We start from the raw sequence: 7,219 nt of genomic DNA on the forward strand, positions 1-7,219 counted from the left end.
CCTGGAGCCGAACCGCCAGATGGCTGCGTCCTGCCTCCGAGCGGCCTTAAGTGACTCGGAGATAATCCGTAGAGAAGGAGCATTTCTTTCTCGAGGTTATACACACACACAAGGCCTGGAAAGATGGGGAAGGAGCGAGGGTTCAAGTTTTGCCTGGGTTTATGTTTCATGAGAGAAATGGCAGGTTCTGTGAAAAGTGCTGATCCATGGTAAAATGGGCAAATTGTCAAAAGTGACTGTTACCCCATAAAGGCTGAATAATTCCAGTCTTCCTAAGGCCTGACAACAAAATATGTTTCATCCCAAAGGTAGAATATCACGATAATTGCTCCAAGACAAATCTCTTTCAGGCATTTGTGTTGACCAAGGGCTGTGAGTACTACCAATACACTTGGTTGGGGCTCCTCAAGGTGTAGGATTCCCAAGCAGGGGAATGATTCAACATAGCCACATCCTATACTCAATGGCATCATGGAGGCAAGGCACATGTGGCAAAAATAGAAGGGGCAGAAGAGTGCTGGGGTTTGACTCCTGCAAACTTACAGTCATTATGGGAATGCTGCTGATCAAAATGAGCCTCTTTATTTCTTGGACTCGTCCAATCTATCCCAGAAACCTATACATTCATTCTTTGATTCACTGTGTCCTCCAAAGGCTTTCTCCTCTAAGTCATGTCTGTATGTTTGGACTTGAGCTTCCTCAAGCTGGTTTTCATCTATCTCAATATGTTCTCAATAATAGATGTGTCAGAGGGCAGTTGTAGTTCCTAGACTGAAGGAAAAGATAAAGTAGCATTGATATTAATAACTGCAGTCCATATACTGCATTGCAATCATTCCCACACATCTGCACAGATGTTGGGTAGGAGAGGTGGTTGGCATGGAGTGCTGTTACACATTGCATCTGGGAACCCTTAACAGAAGGAAAAGCCATCTGCTACCATCTGGGAACACTTAGTGAGAAATCAGTGGAACCGCACTAAGGCATTTCTCTTTCTGAGCCAGGTCATGCAGCTGTGTCAGGGATTTCACATGCTCCACGATGTCAGAGGCCACCAAAGCTTTGAGTCATCTGTAATTCACGAGGCATTTGGCCACGGTCACTGGCTGAGATATTTTGATCATTACGCTTAGCATAGATGAGGTGCCGTGGTGTAGGAGAAGTTGTCTCACCAGCAATGGGCACTTGCCACCCAGAAAGCCAACCATATCCTGGACTACGTTAAAAGCAGCATGGCCAGCAGGACGAGCGAGACTATTCCACCCTTCTACTCTGCCCTTGTGAGACCCCACCTGCAGTGCTGCATCCAGCTCTGAGGGTCCCCAGCACAGGAAGGACATGAACCTGTTAGAGCGAGTGCAGAGGAGGGACACCAAGATCATGTAAGGGATGATGATTACGGGACCTCTTCTATGAGGAAAGGGTGAGAGAGCTGAGATTGTTCAGCCTGGAGAGGAGAGGGCTCTGAGGGAGAACTTAATGCAGCCTTTCAGTACTTCAGGGGACCTATAAGAAAGGCAGGGACAAACTTTTTAGTAAGGCCTGTTGTGATATGACAAGGGGTAATGGTTTTAAACAGAGGAAGGGTCAATTTGGATTAGATAAAAGAAAGAAGGTTGTTACAATGAGGGTGGTGAAACACTGGAACAGGTTGCCCCGAGAGGTGGGAGATGCATAATCCCTGGAAACATTCAAGGCCAGGTTGGACAGGGGTGTGCACTACCTGATCTAGTTGAAGATGTCCCTGCTCATTGCAGGGGGGTTGGACTACAAGACCTTTAAAAGTCCCTCCCAACCCAAAATATTCTATGATCTCAGTGAGTCAGTTGCTAGCCAAGTGAGTACAGTCTAGAGGAGATTTCTTTAGCAGACATCAGAGTAAAGTGTGTGTTGTTGGTGTGTGTCCCCCGCAAGAGCTGTTGGCAGCTTCCTCTCAGGAAGAAGCAGTGATTCATTCTTCCAGGAGTAGACTTATTCAGTCCCTGCAGTTTTTTTACTGGTGAAGTTGGAATAGTCTAGATTCTAGATGAGTAATTTTTTTTACACTAGTTGCTTGGAAGTCCTTATGTGCAAAGTACTTTAGAGGTACAAAGAAAGAGGCATCTCTGTGATAATTTGGAGACATGAGCTGAACAAGAGAGAAATCAAGTTATTTTCTCAGTGTCAGTAGGAGATTCTGGAAAATATGTGAGTTGAATTAATATCTCCCAAGCACTGCAGTAGCATAATTAGTTTCATATTAATTTATAGTCATTGGCAGATTGTAAAAAACAAGCGTAGTGTGACTTCTGTCAAGAATTTACTGAGTGATCTCATGTTCAAATTCATATATTAAATTATACACTGAATTTATATACAAATAACTTCTTACAAAGTCAGACTTACTTTATAAAGTCCTCTAAAATCTGTTTTTAAGCAGTAAAATCACCCCTTTGATCCTCTAATGCTTTGTGATATTGTAATTTAGAAATCTTTCCTATCACCAAAATACCTCTTATCTTTTGACACTTCCAATAGTTTATGTAGTAAATATCTGTAAAGCAGTACATTGAAAATACTCACTATAATGTAATAATTGTCTGTTAATTTTTTAATTCAGCTATTTATTTATCCACACATACAGCTTTGGCTACCCAGTAAAGTAGTTTGAGTATTATAAATAGATAAATGTGGTGTGAGTGCTAAAATACTGAAGCAAATGGCTTCAAGTACAGGTCTCCCCTTCACCAAGTACATCATACTTGCTGGAGTATGACCCTCCACCCTAATTAAACTCAAAGATCAGCCTGTTACAAAATCTTTGGTTTTACCTCTTCTTCCCTCCCTGACTAAATAAGCAATCGTTGATAAATGCATAGAAATGTATATAGCATTCTAAAACTGGTACTCTGATGGAATACACAATAAGCAAATTTATTTCATAATTGTTCTAGCCTGTAAAGTTGCATCCACGAAAGAATAAACTCCAAAATGAAGATTATTTGTAGTTGTTGCAGATTGTGTTAAGATGGGCAAATATGTACACATACAGACTAGGATTTTTTCTTTTTGTTTTTCTTGTCTTTGTTTTCATCTTTAAATCTGTGTTTGACACTGTGAAGAAAATAGAGGCTCAAATATGCTAATTTCACTGGAAAGTGAGTGCTTTGGCTCAGTGCATGACTGCATTGTCTAAGGATATTAAAAGCCATTTTGCTTTGTACAGAAGTAATTATATGTGGGGTTTTCATTGGACTGAATTGCAGCTTCAGAATATGGTGCAGTACTGATGGGATCCATCTGACAGGCAATTGAAACACATATCTCATCAGCTTTTCAGAACAGCTATCAAGAAGCTCCCAACATGCAAACATTCTTGGAAAGGATGCTTTCACTGCTTGCTGTGAAATAGAGCAGCCACTCAGCCTTCCCTGTGCCGTGTGACACACAGGGTGCATCATGTGCTGTTCCCATGTGACCTGGCACATCAAGCATGTCACCTCCATGAGAAGCACACGAGACAGAAAAAGTAATCTGGTTTTTTGCCATCAGGTTTATTGTTACCCATCTGCACCAAGTCTTTTTCTGCATAAAATTGAATAAAGAGATCCCAGATTAAACTCATACTGAGCAGTTATTAACCCCGTGCAGATTCCTCTAAGTTGAATTAAAATGTAATGTTAAACAATGAAAGAACCACATGTTCTTTTCTGAGGATGTTTTAAAAAGAAAATTTTTCCACACAGAGCTGACATGACAGAAACTGAAAATAAAGCCATGCATTTACTTGTCACTACCTTTCAGATATGCTGATCCCTGAAGAAATGGTTAAGAACCAAGCGAGAATAAGCAGACTTCTTGGCTGTGTATCTTATGTCTGCTTAAAACACGTTTTAGAGGCAACTATTCAGAGTAGTATTTAGGACCTCAGGATGTGAGGAGGCATGGAAGAGAGTGCCTGTGACTTCTGACAACAGTAGAAGCCATGGCTTGCAAGGAGAGACCCAAAGTGTCAGCTAGCAGCTGGATACTGCTGCAGCATTGCAGGATATCAGTTTTGTTGCTAAAATCCTGCCCTCAGTTTTGATACAAATGTATGTCCTGATATTAATGCAATTTCATGTAAATGAATGTTTATCACAGTTACTACCAAAAGGTATTGAAATACCAATTATGATGACTGCAGTCTTTCTTACGTAGAAAATGTTTTTGGTCTGCACCTAATGTGGGTAGGATGGAGTCCAAGGTGAACTGCACCTGCATGGACTTAGAGACAAGAGTGCAACCAACAAATAGGAAGGCCCATGGCAGATTTCACCTTTGAAAATCTGGGACATGAGGATTTCCAGCTAGACTTTGGATGGAGTCCTAGGCAGGAGAGTCACAAATACAATCTACCAATGTTAAGAACTTTGTTGAGAAGAGGAACCAAACCAGGTTCCAAACACGTGTTTGAACGTTCACAGGTATGTACATTTTCAGGCTCTTCTGGAGGAAAAAGTAGTGTACCCTTGCTTTAGGAAATTTGACAAAATACATATGTACAGTAATGATTTCAGAGTATTGTAAATACTTATTACCTTCACACAATCCAATTCTCTCCATATTACTTGATATTTATATTGTGGTGATTAAAAGAAGACATTCCTCATCTGGCCATTCTCTTTGCCTCTAACACCAAAGACTATTGAAAACTAAATGTTTCATTACATACATCAATATTTCCCAGTAATGTTAGAACAATTAAATTAATATTTCCCTTCAAACTGTCTTTGGTTTTTAACTGACTGTGTGTTCCATGTAAAAAGACAGGGAAACTGCTTATCTGTATTATGGCAGCACCTTTGTGGCTCTGTTCAGGGACTGGGGAAAGTTGCTGCAGCAACAGCTCAAGTTATGTAATGCTTCAATGAAGGATGAGTAAGCTGGTTTGCAGGGGGCTGCAATCCCAAGCTTTCTTTTTTCAGTTTCTGTCTCTGCTTGTGAAGTGAGATACATTTTACAATAGGTTTTTAAATCCTCTGTGGAGAGCAATTTAGATTTAATGTGCTAAATAGTAATAACAACAATATGGAAGGAGAATAATTCTAGGTATTTCTTAATACCACATTTTACTTGGCATGTTTGAATTGGCATTAAAAACTTGATTTTATTTATTTTACAGAATCAAAAATATTGCTGATGCATTGCAAAGGGTAGCAAGACTTATCTGTGTTCACGTAACCTAAACAGCATGAATTACCACACCAAGCAGTAAATCATTAACAACCATCTTGGATTAACAAACTTTTTGTTAAATCTTCAGAGTTTACTTGTTCTGGCCTCTGGCTTCTCTTTGCAGTACCTCCAAAGCCTAGTTCTGACAACAGAAATTTTGGATTTGTGCATTTAGGACTGAGCAGAGTGGAAGGAAAGCATCCATAAAGGAACTCAACATTTTGTCCAGGTATAAGTGATGGGGAGGTGAAGTGTGACTTAGGAGACTTGGGTTTTAATCCTGCCTGTCCTGGCTATCAAACCTGGATACTTTTTCAGGAGAGAATCTATAGAGAAATTTATGCCCTATGAAACACTGATCTGCTTTTCCAAGCATTCAGCTATCCCAGGATATGAATGATCCTTTTTATGTATTGACAGTTTCCTATCAAAGTCACATTTATTTCTGCATTGAGAATCTGGCTCCTTTTCTGACTGAATCTTAAACAATTAACTTGTCTTTCTCTGCACAGAAAGAGTCTGACCCTCAGGCAGAATATCAGTTTTTGATTTTTAAATGCCATTTTTATTTCCTAGAAGAGTGAGGGCTGTAGACACCCTATCTTGCTGTAAATTATCGTTTCTTGACAGCTGGTATGGCTTTTTTCTTTACATCTGCTCATATTTTGCACTCTGGGGTTAGTGAAAAATCACTGCATTTGCTTTGCCAGGTGTTCTTTGTAGCCAAACTCTCTTTGGGGTGTGACAGTGTGTACTTATTGTGAAAATTATTTTGTACTCCTTTGCTGATTCTGCTGTTTTCCCTTCTTTAATTTTTTTTTTCCAGAAATAGCCTTTGGAACACAAATGTCTTAATGTGTTGTTATCAATTTCAGTAGTGATGGTCACACACATTAAGAGAAAACACTGGAAAGTAATTTTGCACTGAGCATCAGCCAACATGTACGGTGCATTTACACTGCTATTTGTGAAGCCAGTATCCCAATTGCCTTTACTGACTTTGTCTTGCTTCACATTTTGGAGTGGCATTCGGGCATACAAGGTGGATCATTTTCAGATGAAACTAAACCAGATATTTTTCAGAAACACATTCAGCATTCTCCAAACACTGACATGCATTCTGCTGACAGGACCAGACTGCAACCGGTCCAAAATAAAACACTGTAAAATGTTTGTGGTGTGGACATTGGGAGACAACTGGTTGTTACTCTCTGACTCTGCCCCCACTGGTCAGCACTCCTTGCTAACACTGATGGACCACAGAGTGGCAGCCATGGTGTTTGCAACATTTAAGTTTCTCAGGACTGTTCTTAGAGAAATGCAGTCCAGTGATTATTTCTGGAGCTGGACGCCTAGATTCTCATTTGTGTTGATTACTGTGTCAACTATGATGTCTTTCATCTTGTCCATCCACACCCTGCTATTCACTTCCCTTTCCATGTGCTGCCATCATTGTACCCTCTCTCTTCTGTCCTTCAGCTTTGGTTGAGTGGATTGACTCTAATGACTGGGGGCATTTGGTGATTATGGTGGAAATAAAGAATCAAAAGCGGTAACAACATCCCAGCTGAAAGATTTACATTGGGTATTCAGTCTCACAGATGAAGTGGTCAAAGCCCTTCTGAGAATGGACCTCTGTACAGGATCAATTGAGCATTACAAGATTCAATCTGGTGTTATCGAGGGTTCAGCTGATCAGATTATCAGGCCACTAGACAGTCACCTCTTATTTTAAAGAGAAATCAGCTTCTCCAGATGGTGAAAGGCTGACTCCAAAATACATCCACCACCTCTTCTACCACTACTGGATGTTGAGTTTGCAGACAACTATTGTAGTGATTCATTACAACTATATAATAACCACCATTCTCCGTGTCTCATCTTCCAGTTTCCTAAAAAGTGCAGGAAGTTACTGTGATTCTGCTTTTCCTGGGGTTTTGGGGGTTTTGTTTGGTTGGTTGGTTTTTGTCACTATGCAGTGACTTAGCTGGTTGAAAAGGAGCATTTGAAGTCATGTTCTCTT

This window comes from Corvus brachyrhynchos, unplaced genomic scaffold, assembly GCF_000691975.1.
Source record: "Corvus brachyrhynchos isolate BGI_N302 unplaced genomic scaffold, ASM69197v1 scaffold249, whole genome shotgun sequence".
Taxonomy (NCBI): Eukaryota; Metazoa; Chordata; class Aves; order Passeriformes; family Corvidae; genus Corvus; species Corvus brachyrhynchos.